This window comes from Ovis canadensis, chromosome 11 (assembly GCF_042477335.2).
Source record: "Ovis canadensis isolate MfBH-ARS-UI-01 breed Bighorn chromosome 11, ARS-UI_OviCan_v2, whole genome shotgun sequence".
In the NCBI taxonomy this organism is placed as follows: Eukaryota; Metazoa; Chordata; class Mammalia; order Artiodactyla; family Bovidae; genus Ovis; species Ovis canadensis.
The window spans coordinates 4,701,313-4,720,038 of NC_091255.1; positions in this window are offsets into that span (position 1 = coordinate 4,701,313).

Here is an 18,726-nt window from a genome sequence, read left to right on the forward strand (position 1 = left end):
CCTCCTGGATTTTCTCGAGTTGCGGCAGGTGCTCTCGACTTACGACGGGGACCTCAGGGACCCGCTCTGGTGGCCTCAGGAAAGGCCAGTCCCCATGCGAGTTCCTCGGGGGCCTCTCGGGATTCCTCTCCCGTCGATGCCGGGGCCTAAGACCTTGTGTGGAGTCGGGGCCGGAACCTGAGGATTCCTCTCCAGTGCTGACATGGATCTTGGGGTACTTCTGGAGTCTCCCCAGGGGAGTCAGTCCTCGTCTCGAATGCGGGCATGCACTTGCGCTTTCCTCCAGAGCGGTAGCAGCAGTGTCACGCAGTCCGCCGTGTGGATCAAAGGATCTATGGTTTTCCCTCGAGTCTTTCCCACGAGGCTTTCCCACGAGGCTTTCCCACAGGGCTGTCCCACGTGCACACGTGGTGGGAGTCGATCCTCGGCTTGAACGTCAAGGCAGTGCAGGGAAAACAGGTTCCTCTGGAATGGACTGACACATCTGGGGAACTCTTGGAACGGTGTCACGACCCTGGAGTTCCTCTCGCCTTACCTGTGGAGAGCGCCTCCTCTTGAGATGCGACGGGAACGCCGGGAATTCTTTCCCTACGTAACAGGGAAAGGATCCCTCATCTCGAGCTAGGAGGCGGAAACGGGGCTCCCCTGGATGTGTGCGGGTCCCCACGTTCTTCCTCTCGAGTGGAGACGGGTATGTCGGGGAACTTCTTGAGTTGCAGCAAGGGTGTGAAGGACCCTTTGGAAGTTCCAGTGGTTAGATGTGATTGGCCTCGAGAAGCCTCAGCGGAAATGGGCCTCATCTCGCCTGGAGGGCAAAACCTCCTGGATTTTCTCGAGTTGCGGCAGGTGCTCTCGACTTACGACGGGGACCTCATGGAACCGCTCTGGTGGCCTCAGGAAAGGCCAGTCCCCATGCGATTTCCTCGGGGGCGTCTCGGGATTCCTCTCCCGTCGATGCCGGGGCCTAAGACCTTGTGTGGAGTCGGGGCCGGAACCTGAGGATTCCTCTCCAGTGCTGACATGGATCTTGGGGTACTTCTGGAGTCTCCCCAGGGGAGTCAGTCCTCGTCTCGAATGCGGGCATGCATTGTGCTTTCCTCCAGAGCGGTAGCGGCAGTGTCACGCAGTCCGCTGCATGGATCAAAGGATCTATGGTTTTCCCTCGAGTCTTTCCCACGAGGCTTTCCCACGAGGCTTTCCCACAGGGCTGTCCCACGTGCACACGTGGTGGGAGTCGATCCTCGGCTTGAACGTCAAGGCAGTGCAGGGAAAACAGGTTCCTCTGGAATGGACTGACACATCTGGGGGACTCTTGGAATGGTGGCACGACCCTGGAGTTCCTCTCGCCTTTCCTGTGGAGAGCGCCTCCTCTTGAGATGCGACTGAAACGCCGGGAATTCTTTCCCTACGAAACAGGGAAAGGATCCCTCATCTCGAGCTAGGAGGCGGAAACGGGGCTCCCCTGGATGTGTGCGGGACACCACGTGCTTCCTCTCGAGTGGAGACGGGTATGTCGGGGAACTTCTTGAGTTGCAGCAAGGGTGTGAAGGACCCTTTGGAAGTTCCAATGGTCAGATGTGATTGGCCTCGAGAAGCCTCAGCGGAAATGGGCCTCATCTCGCCTGGAGGGCAAAACCTCCTGGATTTTCTCGAGTTGCGGCAGGTGCTCTGGACTTACGACGGGGACCTCAGGGAACCGCTCTGGTGGCCTCAGGAAAGGCCAGTCCCCATGCGAGTTCCTCGGGGGCCTCTCGGGATTCCTCTCCCGTCGATGCCGGGGCCTAAGACCTTGTGTGGAGTCGGGGCCGGAACCTGAGGATTCCTCTCCAGTGCTGACATGGATCTTGGGGTACTTCTGGAGTCTCCCCAGGGGAGTCAGTCCTTGTCTCGAATGCGGGCATGCACTTGCGCTTTCCTCCAGAGCGGTAGCAGCAGTGTCACGCAGTCCGCCGCGTGGTTCAAAGGATCAATGGTTTTCCCTCGAGTCTTTCCCACGAGGCTTTCCCACGAGGCTTTCCCACAGGGCTGTCCCACGTGCACACGTGGTGGGAGTCGATCCTCGGCTTGAACGTCAAGGCAGTGCAGGGAAAACAGGTTCCTCTGGAATGGACTGACACATCTGGGGGACTCTTGGAATGGTGGCACGACCCTGGAGTTCCTCTCGCCTTTCCTGTGGAGAGCGCCTCCTCTTGAGATGCGACGGGAACGCCGGGAATTCTTTCCCTACGAAATAGGGAAAGGATCCCTCATCTCGAGCTAGGAGGCGGAAACGGGGCTCCCCTGGATGTGTGCGGGACCCACGTGCTTCCTCTCGAGTGGAGACGGGTATGTCGGGGAACTTCTTGAGTTGCAGCAAGGGTGTGAAGGACCCTTTGGAAGTTCCAGTGGTTAGACGTGATTAGCCTCGAGAAGCCTCAGCGGAAATGGGCCTCATCTCGCCTGGAGGGCAAAACCTCCAGGATTTTCTCGAGTTGCGGCAGGTGCTCTGGACTTACGACGGGGACCTCAGGGACCCGCTCTGGTGGCCTCAGGAAAGGCCAGTCCCCATGCGAGTTCCTCGGGGGCCTCTCGGGATTCCTCTCCCGTCGATGCCGGGGCCTAAGACCTTGTGTGGAGTCTGGGCCGGAACCTGAGGATTCCTCTCCAGTGCTGACATGGATCTTGGGGTACTTCTGGAGTCTCCCCAGGGGAGTCAGTCCTCGTCTCGAATGCGGGCATGCATTGTGCTTTCCTCCAGAGCGGTAGCGGCAGTGTCACGCAGTCCGCTGCGTGGATCAAAGGATCTATGGTTTTCCCTCGAGTCTTTCCCACGAGGCTTTCCCACGAGGCTTTCCCACAGGGCTGTCCCACGTGCACACGTGGTGGGAGTCGATCCTCGGCTTGAACGTCAAGGCAGTGCAGGGAAAACAGGTTCCTCTAGAATGGACTGACACATCTGGGGGACTCTTGGAATGGTGGCACGACCCTGGAGTTCCTCTCGCCTTTCCTGTGGAGAGCGCCTCCTCTTGAGATGCGACTGAAACGCCGGGAATTCTTTCCCTACGAAACAGGGAAAGGATCCCTCATCTCGAGCTAGGAGGCGGAAACGGGGCTCCCCTGGATGTGTGCGGGACACCACGTGCTTCCTCTCGAGTGGAGACGGGTATGTCGGGGAACTTCTTGAGTTGCAGCAAGGGTGTGAAGGACCCTTTGGAAGTTCCAATGGTCAGATGTGTTTGGCCTCGAGAAGCCTCAGCGGAAATGGGCCTCATCTCGCCTGGAGGGCAAAACCTCCTGGATTTTCTCGAGTTGCGGCAGGTGCTCTGGACTTACGACGGGGACCTCAGGGAACCGCTCTGGACGCCTCAGGAAAGGCCAGTCCCCATGCGAGTTCCTCGGGGGCCTCTCGGGATTCCTCTCCCGTCGATGCCGGGGCCTAAGACCTTGTGTGGAGTCGGGGCCGGAACCTGAGGATTCCTCTCCAGTGCTGACATGGATCTTGGGGTACTTCTGGAGTCTCCCCAGGGGAGTCAGTCCTCGTCTCGAATGCGGGCATGCACTTGCGCTTTCCTCCAGAGCGGTAGCAGCAGTGTCACGCAGTCCGCCGCGTGGTTCAAAGGATCTATGGTTTTCCCTCGAGTCTTTCCCACGAGGCTTTCCCACGAGGCTTTCCCACAGGGCTGTCCCACGTGCACACGTGGTGGGAGTCGATCCTCGGCTTGAACGTCAAGGCAGTGCAGGGAAAACAGGTTCCTCTGGAATGGACTGACACATCTGGGGGACTCTTGGAATGGTGGCACGACCCTGGAGTTCCTCTCGCCTTTCCTGTGGAGAGCGCCTCCTCTTGAGATGCGACGGGAACGCCGGGAATTCTTTCCCTACGAAATAGGGAAAGGATCCCTCATCTCGAGCTAGGAGGCGGAAACGGGGCTCCCCTGGATGTGTGCGGGACCCACGTGCTTCCTCTCGAGTGGAGACGGGTATGTCGGGGAACTTCTTGAGTTGCAGCAAGGGTGTGAAGGACCCTTTGGAAGTTCCAGTGGTTAGACGTGATTAGCCTCGAGAAGCCTCAGCGGAAATGGGCCTCATCTCGCCTGGAGGGCAAAACCTCCTGGATTTTCTCGAGTTGCGGCAGGTGCTCTGGACTTACGACGGGGACCTCAGGGACCCGCTCTGGTGGCCTCAGGAAAGGCCAGTCCCCATGCGAGTTCCTCGGGGGCCTCTCGGGATTCCTCTCCCGTCGATGCCGGGGCCTAAGACCTTGTGTGGAGTCGGGGCCGGAACCTGTCGATTCCTCTCCAATGCTGACATGGATCTTGGGGTACTTCTGGAGTCTCCCCAGGGGAGTCAGTCCTCGTCTCGAATGCGGGCATGCACTTGCGCTTTCCTCCAGAGCGGTAGCAGCAGTATCACGCAGTCCGCCACGTGGATCAAAGGATCTATGGTTTTCCCTCGAGTCTTTCCCACGAGGCTTTCCCACGAGGCTTTCCCACAGGGCTGTCCCACGTGCACACGTGGTGGGAGTCGATCCTCGGCTTGAACGTCAAAGCAGTGCAGGGAAAACAGGTTCCTCTGGAATGGACTGACACATCTGGGGGACTCTTGGAATGGTGGCACGACCCTGGAGTTCCTCTCTCCTTTCCTGTGGAGAGCGCCTCCTCTTGAGATGCGACGGGAACGCCGGGAATTATTTCCCTTCGAAACAGGGAAAGGATCCCTCATCTCGAGCTAGGAGGCGGAACCGGGGCTCCCCTGGATGTGTGCGGAACACCACGTGCTTCCTCTCGAGTGCAGACGGGTATGTCGGGGAACTTCTTGAGTTGCAGCAAGGGTGTGAAGGCCCCTTTGGAAGTTCCAGTGGTTAGATGTGATTGGCCTCGAGAAGCCTCAGCGGAAATGGGCCTCATCTCGCCTGGAGGGCAAAACCTCCTGGATTTTCTCGAGTTGCGGCAGGTGCTCTCGACTTACGACGGGGACCTCAGGGACCCGCTCTGGTGGCCTCAGGAAAGGCCAGTCCCCATGCGAGTTCCTCGGGGGCCTCTCGGGATTCCTCTCCTGTCGATGCCGGGGCCTAAGACCTTGTGTGGAGTCGGGGCCGGAACCTGAGGATTCCTCTCCAGTGCTGACATGGATCTTGGGGTACTTCTGGAGTCTCCCCAGGGGAGTAAGTCCTCGTCTCGAATGCGGGCATGCACTTGCGCTTTCCTCCAGAGCGGTAGCAGCAGTGTCACGCAGTCCGCCGGGTGGATCAAAGGATCTATGGTTTTCCCTCGAGTCTTTCCCACGAGGCTTTCCCACGAGGCTTTCCCACAGGGCTGTCCCACGTGCACACGTGGTGGGAGTCGATCCTCGGCTTGAACGTCAAGGCAGTGCAGGGAAAACAGGTTCTTCTGGAATGGACTGACACATCTGGGGGACTCTTGGAATGGTGGCACGACCCTGGAGTTCCTCTCGCCTTTCCTGTGGAGAGCGCCTCCTCTTGAGATGCGACGGGAAAGCCGGGAATTCTTTCCCTACGAAACAGGGATAGGATCCCTCATCTCGAGCTAGGAGGCGGAAACGGGGCTCCCCTGGATGTGTGCGGGACCCCACGTGCTTCCTCTCGAGTGGAGACGGGTATGTCGGGGAACTTCTTGAGTTGCAGCAAGGGTGTGAAGGACCCTTTGGAAGTTCCAGTGGTTAGATGTGATTGGCCTCGAGAAGCCTCAGCGGAAATGGGCCTCATCTCGCCTGGAGGGCAAAACCTCCTGGATTTTCTCGAGTTGCAGCAGGTGCTCTCGACTTACGACGGGGACCTCAGGGAACCGCTCTGGTGGCCTCAGGAAAGGCCGGTCCCCATGCGAGTTCCTCGGGGGCGTCTCGGGATTCCTCTCCTGTCGATGCCGGGGCCTAAGACCTTGTGTGGAGTCGGGGCCGGAACCTGAGGATTCCTCTCCAGTGCTGACATGGATCTTGGGGTACTTCTGGAGTCTCCCCAGGGGAGTCAGTCCTCGTCTCGAATGCGGGCATGCATTGTGCTTTCCTCCAGAGCGGTAGCAGCAGTGTCACGCAGTCCGCCGCGTGGATCAAAGGATCTATGGTTTTCCCTCGAGTCTTTCCCACGAGGCTTTCCCACGAGGCTTTCCCACAGGGCTGTCCCACGTGCACACGTGGTGGGAGTCGATCCTCGGCTTGAACGTCAAGGCAGTGCAGGGAAAACAGGTTCCTCTGGAATGGACTGACACATCTGGGGGACTCTTGGAATGGTGGCACGACCCTGGAGTTCCTCTCGCCTTTCCTGTGGAGAGCGCCTCCTCTTGAGATGCGACGGGAACGCCGGGAATTCTTTCCCTACGAAACAGGGAAAGGATCCCTCATCTCGAGCTAGGAGGCGGAAACGGGGCTCCCCTGGATGTGTGCGGGACCCCACGTGCTTCCTCTCGAGTGGAGACGGGTATGTCGGGGAACTTCTTGAGTTGCAGCAAGGGTGTGAAGGACCCTTTGGAAGTTCCAGTGGTTAGATGTGATTGGCCTCGAGAAGCCTCAGCGGAAATGGGCCTCATCTCGCCTGGAGGGCAAAACCTCCTGGATTTTCTCGAGTTGCGGCAGGTGCTCTCGACTTACGACGGGGACCTCAGGGACCGCTCTGGTGGCCTCAGGAAAGGCCAGTCCCCATGCGAGTTCCTCGGGGGCCTCTCGGGATTCCTCTCCCGTCGATGCCGGGGCCTAAGACCTTGTGTGGAGTCGGTGCCGGAACCTGAGGATTCCTCTCCAGTGCTGACATGGATCTTGGGGTACTTCTGGAGTCTCCCCAGGGGAGTCAGTCCTCGTCTCGAATGCGGGCATGCACTTGCGCTTTCCTCCAGAGCGGTAGCAGCAGTGTCACGCAGTCCGCCGCGTGGATCAAAGGATCTATGGTTTTCCCTCGAGTCTTTCCCACGAGGCTTTCCCACGAGGCTTTCCCACAGGGCTGTCCCACGTGCACACGTGGTGGGAGTCGATCCTCGGCTTGAACGTCAAGGCAGTGCAGGGAAAACAGGTTCCTCTGGAATGGACTGACACATCTGGGGGACTCTTGGAATGCTGTCACGACACTGGAGTTCCTCTCGCCTTTCCTGTGGAGAGCGCCTCCTCTTGAGATGCGACGGGAACGCCGGGAATTCTTTCCCTACGAAACAGGGAAAGGATCCCTCATCTCGAGCTAGGAGGCGGTAACGGGGCTCCCCTGGATGTGTGCGGGACCCACGTGCTTCCTTTCGAGTGGAGACGGGTATGTCGGGGAACTTCTTGAGTTGCAGCAAGGGTGTGAAGGACCCTTTGGAAGTTCCAGTGGTTAGACGTGATTAGCCTCGAGAAGCCTCAGCGGAAATGGGCCTCATCTCGCCTGGAGGGCAAAACCTCCTGGACTTTCTCGAGTTGCGGCAGGTGCTCTCGACTTACGACGGGGACCTCAGGGACCCGCTCTGGTGGCCTCAGGAAAGGCCAGTCCCCATGCGAGTTCCTCGGGGGCCTCTCGGGTTCCTCTCCCGTCGATGCCGGGGCCTAAGACCTTGTGTGGAGTCGGGGCCGGAACCTGAGGATTCCTCTCCAGTGCTGACATGGATCTTGGGGTACTTCTGGAGTCTCCCCAGGGTAGTCAGTCCTCGTCTAAAATGCGGTCATGCATTGCGCTTTCCTCCAGAGCGGTAGCAGCAGTGTCACGCAGTCCGCCCCGTGGATCAAAGGATCTATGGTTTTCCCTCGAGTCTTTCCCACGAGGCTTTCCCAAGAGGCTTTCCTACAGGGCTGTCCCACGTGCACACGTGGTGGGAGTCGATCCTCGGCTTGAACGTCAAGGCACTGCAGGGAAAACAGGTTCCTCTGGAATGGACTGACACATCTGGGGGACTCTTGGAATGGTGGCACGACCCTGGAGTTCCTCTCGCCTTTCCTGTGGAGAGCGCCTCCTCTTGAGATGCGACGGGAACGCCGGGAATTCTTTCCCTACGAAACAGGGAAAGGATCCCTCATCTCGAGCTAGGAGGCGGAAACGGGGCTCCCCTGGATGTGTGCGGGACACCACGTGCTTCCTCTCGAGTGGAGACGGGTATGTCGGGGAACTTCTTGAGTTGCAGCAAGGGTGTGAAGGACCCTTTGGAAGTTCCAGTGGTCAGATGTGATTGGCCTGGAGAAGCCTCAGCGGAAATGGGCCTCATCTCGCCTGGAGGGCAAAACCTCCTGGATTTTCTCGAGTTGCGGCAGGTGCTCTCGACTTACGACGGGGACCTCAGGGACCGCTCTGGTGGCCTCAGGAAAGGCCAGTCCCCATGCGAGTTCCTCGGGGGCCTCTCGGGATTCCTCTCCCGTCGATGCCGGGGCCTAAGACCTTGTGTGGAGTCGGGGCCGGAACCTGAGGATTCCTCTCCAGTGCTGACATGGATCTTGGGGTACTTCTGGAGTCTCCCCAGGGGAGTCAGTCCTCGTCTCGAATGCGGGCATGCACTTGCGCATTCCTCCAGAGCGGTAGCAGCAGTGTCACGCAGTCCGCCGCGTGGATCAAAGGATCTATGGTTTTCCCTCGAGTCTTTCCCACGAGGCTTTCCCACGAGGCTTTCCCACAGGGCTGTCCCACGTGCACACGTGGTGGGAGTCGATCCTCGGCTTGAACGTCAAGGCAGTGCAGGGAAAACAGGTTCCTCTGGAATGGACTGACACATCTGGGGGACTCTTGGAATGGTGGCACGACCCTGGAGTTCCTCTCGCCTTTCCTGTGGAGAGCGCCTCCTCTTGAGATGCGACGGGAACGCCGGGAATTCTTTCCCTTCGAAACAGGGAAAGGATCCCTCATCTCGAGCTAGGAGGCGGAAACGGGGCTCCCCTGGATGTGTGCGGGACACCACGTGCTTCCTCTCGAGTGGAGACGGGTATGTCGGGGAACTTCTTGAGTTGCAGCAAGGGTGTGAAGGCCCCTTTGGAAGTTCCAGTGGTTAGATGTGATTGGCCTCGAGAAGCCTCAGCGGAAATGGGCCTCATCTCGCCTGGAGGGCAAAACCTCCTGGATTTTCTCGAGTTGCGGCAGGTGCTCTCGACTTACGACGGGGACCTCAGGGACCCGCTCTGGTGGCCTCAGGAAAGGCCAGTCCCCATGCGAGTTCCTCGGGGGCCTCTCGGGATTCCTCTCCCGTCGATGCCGGGGCCTAAGACCTTGTGTGCAGTCGGGGCCGGAACCTGAGGATTCCTCTCCAGTGCTGACATGGATCTTGGGGTATTTCTGGAGCCTCCCCAGGGGAGTCAGTCCTCTTCTCGAATGCGGGCATGCACTTGCGCTTTCCTCCAGAGCGGTAGCAGCAGTGTCAAGCAGTCCGCCGCGTGGATCAAAGGATCTATGTTTTTCCCTCGAGTCTTTCCCACGAGGCTTTCCCACGAGGCTTTCCCACAGGGCTGTCCCACGTGCACACGTGGTGGGAGTCGATCCTCGGCTTGAACGTCAAGGCAGTGCAGGGAAAACAGGTTCCTCTGGAATGGACTGACACATCTGGGGGACTCTTGGAACGGTGGCACGACCCTGGAGTTCCTCTCGCCTTTCCTGTGGAGAGCGCCTCCTCTTGAGATGCGACGGGAACGCCGGGAATTCTTTCCCTACGAAACAGGGAAAGGATCCCTCATCTCGAGCTAGGAGGCGGAAACGGGGCTCCCCTGGATGTGTGCGGACCTCACGTGCTTCCTCTCGAGTGGAGACGGGTATGTCGGGGAACTTCTTGAGATGCAGCAAGGGTGTGAAGGACCCTTTGGAAGTTCCAGTGGTTAGACGTGATTGGCCTCGAGAAGACTCAGCGGAAATGGGCCTCATCTCGCCTGGAGGGCAAAACCTCCTGGATTTTCTCGAGTTGCGGCAGGTGCTCTCGACTTACGACGGGGACCTCAGGGACCCGCTCTGGTGGCCTCAGGAAAGGCCAGTCCCCATGCGAGTTCCTTGGGGGCCTCTCGGGATTCCTCTCCCGTCGATGCCGGGGCCTAAGACCTTGTGTGGAGTCGGGGCCGGAACCTGAGGATTCCTCTCCAGTGCTGACATGGATCTTGGGGTACTTCTGGAGTCTCCCCAGGGGAGTCAGTCCTCGTCTCGAATGCGGGCATGCATTGTGCTTTCCTCCAGAGCGGTAGCAGCAGTGTCACGCAGTCCGCCGCGTGGATCAAAGGATCTATGGTTTTCCCTCGAGTCTTTCCCACGAGGCTTTCCCACGAGGCTTTCCCACAGGGCTGTCCCACGTGCACACGTGGTGGGAGTCGATCCTCGGCTTGAACGTCAAGGCAGTGCAGGGAAAACAGGTTCCTCTGGAATGGACTGACACATCTGGGGGACTCTTGGAATGGTGGCACGACCCTGGAGTTCCTCTCGCCTTTCCTGTGGAGAGCGCCTCCTCTTGAGATGCGACGGGAACGCCGGGAATTCTTTCCCTACGAAACAGGGAAAGGATCCCTCATCTCGAGCTAGGAGGCGGAAACGGGGCTCCCCTGGATGTGTGCGGGACCCCACGTGCTTCCTCTCGAGTGGAGACGGGTATGTCGGGGAACTTCTTGAGTTGCAGCAAGGGTGTGAAGGACCCTTTGGAAGTTCCAGTGGTTAGATGTGATTGGCCTCGAGAAGCCTCAGCGGAAATGGGCCTCATCTCGCCTGGAGGGCAAAACCTCCTGGATTTTCTCGAGTTGCGGCAGGTGCTCTCGACTTACGACGGGGACCTCAGGGACCGCTCTGGTGGCCTCAGGAAAGGCCAGTCCCCATGCGAGTTCCTCGGGGGCCTCTCGGGATTCCTCTCCCGTCGATGCCGGGGCCTAAGACCTTGTGTGGAGTCGGTGCCGGAACCTGAGGATTCCTCTCCAGTGCTGACATGGATCTTGGGGTACTTCTGGAGTCTCCCCAGGGGAGTCAGTCCTCGTCTCGAATGCGGGCATGCACTTGCGCTTTCCTCCAGAGCGGTAGCAGCAGTGTCACGCAGTCCGCCGCGTGGATCAAAGGATCTATGGTTTTCCCTCGAGTCTTTCCCACGAGGCTTTCCCACGAGGCTTTCCCACAGGGCTGTCCCACGTGCACACGTGGTGGGAGTCGATCCTCGGCTTGAACGTCAAGGCAGTGCAGGGAAAACAGGTTCCTCTGGAATGGACTGACACATCTGGGGGACTCTTGGAATGCTGTCACGACCCTGGAGTTCCTCTCGCCTTTCCTGTGGAGAGCGCCTCCTCTTGAGATGCGACGGGAACGCCGGGAATTCTTTCCCTACGAAACAGGGAAAGGATCCCTCATCTCGAGCTAGGAGGCGGTAACGGGGCTCCCCTGGATGTGTGCGGGACCCACGTGCTTCCTTTCGAGTGGAGACGGGTATGTCGGGGAACTTCGTGAGTTGCAGCAAGGGTGTGAAGGACCCTTTGGAAGTTCCAGTGGTTAGACGTGATTAGCCTCGAGAAGCCTCAGCGGAAATGGGCCTCATCTCGCCTGGAGGGCAAAACCTCCTGGACTTTCTCGAGTTGCGGCAGGTGCTCTCGACTTACGACGGGGACCTCAGGGACCCGCTCTGGTGGCCTCAGGAAAGGCCAGTCCCCATGCGAGTTCCTCGGGGGCCTCTCGGGATTCCTCTCCCGTCGATGCCGGGGCCTAAGACCTTGTGTGGAGTCGGGGCCGGAACCTGAGGATTCCTCTCCAGTGCTGACATGGATCTTGGGGTACTTCTGGAGTCTCCCCAGGGGAGTCAGTCCTCGTCTAAAATGCGGTCATGCATTGCGCTTTCCTCCAGAGCGGTAGCAGCAGTGTCACGCAGTCCGCCCCGTGGATCAAAGGATCTATGGTTTTCCCTCGAGTCTTTCCCACGAGGCTTTCCCACGAGGCTTTCCCACAGGGCTGTCCCACGTGCACACGTGGTGGGAGTCGATCCTCGGCTTGAACGTCAAGGCACTGCAGGGAAAACAGGTTCCTCTGGAATGGACTGACACATCTGGGGGACTCTTGGAATGGTGGCACGACCCTGGAGTTCCTCTCGCCTTTCCTGTGGAGAGCGCCTCCTCTTGAGATGCGACGGGAACGCCGGGAATTCTTTCCCTACGAAACAGGGAAAGGATCCCTCATCTCGAGCTAGGAGGCGGAAACGGGGCTCCCCTGGATGTGTGCGGGACACCACGTGCTTCCTCTCGAGTGGAGACGGGTATGTCGGGGAACTTCTTGAGTTGCAGCAAGGGTGTGAAGGACCCTTTGGAAGTTCCAGTGGTCAGATGTGATTGGCCTGGAGAAGCCTCAGCGGAAATGGGCCTCATCTCGCCTGGAGGGCAAAACCTCCTGGATTTTCTCGAGTTGCGGCAGGTGCTCTCGACTTACGACGGGGACCTCAGGGACCGCTCTGGTGGCCTCAGGAAAGGCCAGTCCCCATGCGAGTTCCTCGGGGGCCTCTCGGGATTCCTCTCCCGTCGATGCCGGGGCCTAAGACCTTGTGTGGAGTCGGGGCCGGAACCTGAGGATTCCTCTCCAGTGCTGACATGGATCTTGGGGTACTTCTGGAGTCTCCCCAGGGGAGTCAGTCCTCGTCTCGAATGCGGGCATGCACTTGCGCATTCCTCCAGAGCGGTAGCAGCAGTGTCACGCAGTCCGCCGCGTGGATCAAAGGATCTATGGTTTTCCCTCGAGTCTTTCCCACGAGGCTTTCCCACGAGGCTTTCCCACAGGGCTGTCCCACGTGCACACGTGGTGGGAGTCGATCCTCGGCTTGAACGTCAAGGCAGTGCAGGGAAAACAGGTTCCTCTGGAATGGACTGACACATCTGGGGGACTCTTGGAATGGTGGCACGACCCTGGAGTTCCTCTCGCCTTTCCTGTGGAGAGCGCCTCCTCTTGAGATGCGACGGGAACGCCGGGAATTCTTTCCCTTCGAAACAGGGAAAGGATCCCTCATCTCGAGCTAGGAGGCGGAAACGGGGCTCCCCTGGATGTGTGCGGGACACCACGTGCTTCCTCTCGAGTGGAGACGGGTATGTCGGGGAACTTCTTGAGTTGCAGCAAGGGTGTGAAGGCCCCTTTGGAAGTTCCAGTGGTTAGATGTGATTGGCCTCGAGAAGCCTCAGCGGAAATGGGCCTCATCTCGCCTGGAGGGCAAAACCTCCTGGATTTTCTCGAGTTGCGGCAGGTGCTCTCGACTTACGACGGGGACCTCAGGGACCCGCTCTGGTGGCCTCAGGAAAGGCCAGTCCCCATGCGAGTTCCTCGGGGGCCTCTCGGGATTCCTCTCCCGTCGATGCCGGGGCCTAAGACCTTGTGTGCAGTCGGGGCCGGAACCTGAGGATTCCTCTCCAGTGCTGACATGGATCTTGGGGTATTTCTGGAGCCTCCCCAGGGGAGTCAGTCCTCTTCTCGAATGCGGGCATGCACTTGCGCTTTCCTCCAGAGCGGTAGCAGCAGTGTCAAGCAGTCCGCCGCGTGGATCAAAGGATCTATGTTTTTCCCTCGAGTCTTTCCCACGAGGCTTTCCCACGAGGCTTTCCCACAGGGCTGTCCCACGTGCACACGTGGTGGGAGTCGATCCTCGGCTTGAACGTCAAGGCAGTGCAGGGAAAACAGGTTCCTCTGGAATGGACTGACACATCTGGGGGACTCTTGGAACGGTGGCACGACCCTGGAGTTCCTCTCGCCTTTCCTGTGGAGAGCGCCTCCTCTTGAGATGCGACGGGAACGCCGGGAATTCTTTCCCTACGAAACAGGGAAAGGATCCCTCATCTCGAGCTAGGAGGCGGAAACGGGGCTCCCCTGGATGTGTGCGGACCTCACGTGCTTCCTCTCGAGTGGAGACGGGTATGTCGGGGAACTTCTTGAGATGCAGCAAGGGTGTGAAGGACCCTTTGGAAGTTCCAGTGGTTAGACGTGATTGGCCTCGAGAAGACTCAGCGGAAATGGGCCTCATCTCGCCTGGAGGGCAAAACCTCCTGGATTTTCTCGAGTTGCGGCAGGTGCTCTCGACTTACGACGGGGACCTCAGGGACCGCTCTGGTGGCCTCAGGAAAGGCCAGTCCCCATGCGAGTTCCTCGGGGGCCTCTCGGGATTCCTCTCCCGTCGATGCCGGGGCCTAAGACCTTGTGTGGAGTCGGTGCCGGAACCTGAGGATTCCTCTCCAGTGCTGACATGGATCTTGGGGTACTTCTGGAGTCTCCCCAGGGGAGTCAGTCCTCGTCTCGAATGCGGGCATGCACTTGCGCTTTCCTCCAGAGCGGTAGCAGCAGTGTCACGCAGTCCGCCGCGTGGATCAAAGGATCTATGGTTTTCCCTCGAGTCTTTCCCACGAGGCTTTCCCACGAGGCTTTCCCACAGGGCTGTCCCACGTGCACACGTGGTGGGAGTCGATCCTCGGCTTGAACGTCAAGGCAGTGCAGGGAAAACAGGTTCCTCTGGAATGGACTGACACATCTGGGGGACTCTTGGAATGCTGTCACGACCCTGGAGTTCCTCTCGCCTTTCCTGTGGAGAGCGCCTCCTCTTGAGATGCGACGGGAACGCCGGGAATTCTTTCCCTACGAAACAGGGAAAGGATCCCTCATCTCGAGCTAGGAGGCGGTAACGGGGCTCCCCTGGATGTGTGCGGGACCCACGTGCTTCCTTTCGAGTGGAGACGGGTATGTCGGGGAACTTCTTGAGTTGCAGCAAGGGTGTGAAGGACCCTTTGGAAGTTCCAGTGGTTAGACGTGATTAGCCTCGAGAAGCCTCAGCGGAAATGGGCCTCATCTCGCCTGGAGGGCAAAACCTCCTGGACTTTCTCGAGTTGCGGCAGGTGCTCTCGACTTACGACGGGGACCTCAGGGACCCGCTCTGGTGGCCTCAGGAAAGGCCAGTCCCCATGCGAGTTCCTCGGGGGCCTCTCGGGATTCCTCTCCCGTCGATGCCGGGGCCTAAGACCTTGTGTGGAGTCGGGGCCGGAACCTGAGGATTCCTCTCCAGTGCTGACATGGATCTTGGGGTACTTCTGGAGTCTCCCCAGGGGAGTCAGTCCTCGTCTAAAATGCGGTCATGCATTGCGCTTTCCTCCAGAGCGGTAGCAGCAGTGTCACGCAGTCCGCCCCGTGGATCAAAGGATCTATGGTTTTCCCTCGAGTCTTTCCCACGAGGCTTTCCCACGAGGCTTTCCCACAGGGCTGTCCCACGTGCACACGTGGTGGGAGTCGATCCTCGGCTTGAACGTCAAGGCAGTGCAGGGAAAACAGGTTCCTCTGGAATGGACTGACACATCTGGGGGACTCTTGGAATGGTGGCACGACCCTGGAGTTCCTCTCGCCTTTCCTGTGGAGAGCGCCTCCTCTTGAGATGCGACGGGAACGCCGGGAATTCTTTCCCTTCGAAACAGGGAAAGGATCCCTCATCTCGAGCTAGGAGGCGGAAACGGGGCTCCCCTGGATGTGTGCGGGACACCACGTGCTTCCTCTCGAGTGGAGACGGGTATGTCGGGGAACTTCTTGAGTTGCAGCAAGGGTGTGAAGGCCCCTTTGGAAGTTCCAGTGGTTAGATGTGATTGGCCTCGAGAAGCCTCAGCGGAAATGGGCCTCATCTCGCCTGGAGGGCAAAACCTCCTGGATTTTCTCGAGTTGCGGCAGGTGCTCTCGACTTACGACGGGGACCTCAGGGACCCGCTCTGGTGGCCTCAGGAAAGGCCAGTCCCCATGCGAGTTCCTCGGGGGCCTCTCGGGATTCCTCTCCCGTCGATGCCGGGGCCTAAGACCTTGTGTGCAGTCGGGGCCGGAACCTGAGGATTCCTCTCCAGTGCTGACATGGATCTTGGGGTATTTCTGGAGCCTCCCCAGGGGAGTCAGTCCTCTTCTCGAATGCGGGCATGCACTTGCGCTTTCCTCCAGAGCGGTAGCAGCAGTGTCAAGCAGTCCGCCGCGTGGATCAAAGGATCTATGTTTTTCCCTCGAGTCTTTCCCACGAGGCTTTCCCACGAGGCTTTCCCACAGGGCTGTCCCACGTGCACACGTGGTGGGAGTCGATCCTCGGCTTGAACGTCAAGGCAGTGCAGGGAAAACAGGTTCCTCTGGAATGGACTGACACATCTGGGGGACTCTTGGAACGGTGGCACGACCCTGGAGTTCCTCTCGCCTTTCCTGTGGAGAGCGCCTCCTCTTGAGATGCGACGGGAACGCCGGGAATTCTTTCCCTACGAAACAGGGAAAGGATCCCTCATCTCGAGCTAGGAGGCGGAAACGGGGCTCCCCTGGATGTGTGCGGACCTCACGTGCTTCCTCTCGAGTGGAGACGGGTATGTCGGGGAACTTCTTGAGATGCAGCAAGGGTGTGAAGGACCCTTTGGAAGTTCCAGTGGTTAGACGTGATTGGCCTCGAGAAGACTCAGCGGAAATGGGCCTCATCTCGCCTGGAGGGCAAAACCTCCTGGATTTTCTCGAGTTGCGGCAGGTGCTCTCGACTTACGACGGGGACCTCAGGGACCCGCTCTGGTGGCCTCAGGAAAGGCCAGTCCCCATGCGAGTTCCTTGGGGGCCTCTCGGGATTCCTCTCCCGTCGATGCCGGGGCCTAAGACCTTGTGTGGAGTCGGGGCCGGAACCTGAGGATTCCTCTCCAGTGCTGACATGGATCTTGGGGTACTTCTGGAGTCTCCCCAGGGGAGTCAGTCCTCGTCTCGAATGCGGGCATGCACTTGCGCTTTCCTCCAGAACGGTAGCAGCAGTGTCACGCAGTCCGCCGCGTAGATCAAAGGATCTATGGTTTTCCCTCGAGTCTTTCCCACGAGGCTTTCCCACGAGGCTTTCCCACAGGGCGGTCCCACGTGCACACGTGGTGGGAGTCGATCCTCGGCTTGAACGTCAAGGCAGTGCAGGGAAAACAGGTTCCTCTGGAATGGACTGACACATCTGGGGGACTCTTGGAATGGTGTCAAGACCCTGGAGTTCCTCTCGCCTTTCCTGTGGAGAGCGCCTCCTCCTGAGATGCGACGGGAACGCCGGGAATTCTTTCCCTACGAAACAGGGAAAGGATCCCTCATCTCGAGCTAGGAGGCGGAAACGGGGCTCCCCTGGATGTGTGCGGGACCCCACGTGCTTCCTCTCGAGTGGAGACGGGTATGTCTGGGAACTTCTTGAGTTGCAGCAATGGTGTGAAGGACCCTTTGGAAGTTCCAGTGGTTAGATGTGATTGGTCTCGAGAAGCCTCAGCGGAAATGGGCCTCATCGCGCCTGGAGGGCAAAACCTCCTGGATTTTCTCGAGTTGCGGCAGGTGCTCTCGACTTACGACGGGGACCTCAGGGACCCGCTCTGGTGGCCTCAGGAAAGGCCAGTCCCCATGCGAGTTCCTCGGGGGCCTCTCGGGATTCCTCTCCCGTCGATGCCGGGGCCTAAGACCTTGTGTGGAGTCGGTGCCGGAACCTGAGGATTCCTCTCCATTGCTGACATGGATCTTGGGGTACTTCTGGAGTCTCCCCAGGGGAGTCAGTCCTCGTCTCGAATGCGGGCATGCACTTGCGCTTTCCTCCAGAGCGGTAGCAGCAGTGTCACGCAGTCCGCCGCGTGGATCAAAGGATCTATGGTTTTCCCTCGAGTCTTTCCCACGAGGCTTTCCCACGAGGCTTTCCCACAGGGCTGTCCCACGTGCACACGTGGTGGGAGTCGATCCTCGGCTTGAACGTCAAGGCAGTGCAGGGAAAACAGGTTCCTCTGGAATGGACTGACACATCTGGGGGACTCTTGGAATGCTGTCACGACCCTGGAGTTCCTCTCGCCTTTCCTGTGGAGAGCGCCTCCTCTTGAGATGCGACGGGAACGCCGGGAATTCTTTCCCTACGAAACAGGGAAAGGATCCCTCATCTCGAGCTAGGAGGCGGTAACGGGGCTCCCCTGGATGTGTGCGGGACCCACGTGCTTCCTTTCGAGTGGAGACGGGTATGTCGGGGAACTTCTTGAGTTGCAGCAAGGGTGTGAAGGACCCTTTGGAAGTTCCAGTGGTTTGACGTGATTAGCCTCGAGAAGCCTCAGCGGAAATGGGCCTCATCTCGCCTGGAGGGCAAAACCTCCTGGACTTTCTCGAGTTGCGGCAGGTGCTCTCGACTTACGACGGGGACCTCAGGGACCCGCTCTGGTGGCCTCAGGAAAGGCCAGTCCCCATGCGAGTTCCTCGGGGGCCTCTCGGGATTCCTCTCCCGTCGATGCCGGGGCCTAAGACCTTGTGTGGAGTCGGGGCCGGAACCTGAGGATTCCTCTCCAGTGCTGACATGGATCTTGGGGTACTTCTGGAGTCTCCCCAGGGGAGTCAGTCCTCGTCTAAAATGCGGTCATGCATTGCGCTTTCCTCCAGAGCGGTAGCAGCAGTGTCACGCAGTCCGCCCCGTGGATCAAAGGATCTATGGTTTTCCCTCGAGTCTTTCCCACGAGGCTTTCCCACGAGGCTTTCCCACAGGGCTGTCCCACGTGCACACGTGGTGGGAGTCGATCCTCGGCTTGAACGTCAAGGCACTGCAGGGAAAACAGGTTCCTCTGGAATGGACTGACACATCTGGGGGACTCTTGGAATGGTGGCACGACCCTGGAGTTCCTCTCGCCTTTCCTGTGGAGAGAGCCTCCTCTTGAGATGCGACGGGAACGCCGGGAATTCTTTCCCTACGAAACAGGGAAAGGATCCCTCATCTCGAGCTAGGAGGCGGAAACGGGGCTCCCCTGGATGTGTGCGGGACACCACGTGCTTCCTCTCGAGTGGAGACGGGTATGTCGGGGAACTTCTTGAGTTGCAGCAAGGGTGTGAAGGACCCTTTGGAAGTTCCAGTG